The sequence below is a fragment of the Nicotiana attenuata genome, unplaced genomic scaffold, assembly GCF_001879085.1.
Source record: "Nicotiana attenuata strain UT unplaced genomic scaffold, NIATTr2, whole genome shotgun sequence".
Classification (NCBI taxonomy): domain Eukaryota; kingdom Viridiplantae; phylum Streptophyta; class Magnoliopsida; order Solanales; family Solanaceae; genus Nicotiana; species Nicotiana attenuata.
The window spans coordinates 38710-40631 of NW_017676672.1; positions in this window are offsets into that span (position 1 = coordinate 38710).

Sequence of the window (1922 nt, forward strand, 5' to 3'; positions counted from 1 at the left end):
AGCAAGTGTAGTATGAGTACGAAAGCAATGCGTACCCAGTAAGTATATCGTCTAATCTCGAAGAAGTAGTGACGACAGGTCGACTTTGGCACTTACTAGTGGTCCAATAATAATGATGTAAAAATTCGTGGATTTTATAAGGTGACTGCAAACTTAATAAGCATGAAGCAGGTAATCAATTCTTTGGTTAATAGAAATTTCCAAGTTCATATTTCATCATTTATTAATTTATCTCAGGCCAGGGAGATAATATCCAATTTTGTAAATCTTAAGGCAAGCAATACAAGCATGCACAAATCATGCCGAGGTCGTACGACGCGAATTACCCCGCTCGCGAATTATACATGCGACGGGGTCAAATATAAATAAAAGAATAACCACACTCGCGAATCATACATGCGACGCGGGTACACATAGATACACACATTCAAACAGTCAATCAAGACTTCATCAGGAAAACAATTACCCAAGGAAATGACAACTTCTCTTTTAACAGTCAAGAAAGTGATGTTTAGCCTTTTAGAAATTATTTACCAAGTTCGATATGATTTGAGCTTCTTAAATTGTCAATAAAATTACAAGTACGGCAAGTAAAGCATGCTTTTGGGTCCTAGACTACCCGGACTTAAGCATAATAGTAGCTACGCACGGACTCTCGTCACCTCGTGCGTGCGTAGCCCCCACAAATAGGAGCACATATTTACTTATTTCACCTATGGGGTTAATTCCCTCTTACAAGGTTAGAAAGGAGACTTACCTCGCTCCGAAGTTCCATAACCGGCATTCCACGCCCTTCCGATGACTCTAATCGATACACAACGCTCCAAAACTAGCCAATACTTATGCAAACTCATTAATATATGCTCATTTACTCATTATAATCCAATTTATAATAATTTCTAACCCCGATCGAAAAGTCGATAAAAATCACCCTCGGGCCCACGTGCCCGGATTCCGAGATTTTTCGAAGATAAACTTTACCCATAACCTCACGAACTCAAATATATAAATTACTCTCAATCCCATGTCCAGTTTCGTGGCCAAAATCGAAAATATAAATTTCTAGGTTTTGCTTCCAAATTCCATAATTTCTCCAAATTTCCATGACTAAATCCATATATAAACCTTGTATATAACTCAAAACTAGTGGAAACCACTTACCTCATGCTTGGTGATGAAAATAGCACTCCAAAGTTGCTCCAAAATCGGCTCTCATAGAGGAAATGGGGATGAAATGAGCCCAGCCCCCGGCTTTTAAAAGACAATGCCCAGCGATTCTTCGCACCTGCGGTCACTTGACCGCTTTTGCGGTTCCGCAGGTGCGGACAAAGCACCGATTCTGCGGTCCAGGGCTTCCAGCCCATTTCCGCTTCTGCGCCTTCTCTTCCGCAGGTGCGGTCTCGTTTCTGCGGCGAGATGACCGCATCTGCGGTCCCAGCACTCCCAGCCAAAATCGCATTTGCGACCCTCATGGCTGCTTCTGCGGCTCCGCACCTGCGGTCAAAACCTCGCAGGTGCAGTTACACCAGATGACAGCAGCCCTCAGCCTTTCTTCCAAGTCCAACTCGATTTGTTTACCATCCGGATTCCACCCGAGGCCCTCTGGGCCTTAGCCAATTATACTAACACGTCCGAAAACACATCACGAACTTAGTCGAGCCTTCAAATCACATCACACAACGTCAAAATCACGAATCACAACCCAATTCAAGCTTAATGAACTTTAGAACTTCAAACTTCAACATTCGATGCCGAAACCTATCAAATCACGTCCGATTGACCTCAAATTTTGCACACAAATCATATTTGACATTACGGACCTACTCCAACTTCCGGAATCGAAATCCTACCCCGATATCAAAAAGTCCACTTTCGGTCAAACTTCTCAAAAACCTTCAAATTTCTAACTTTAGCCAAATGAC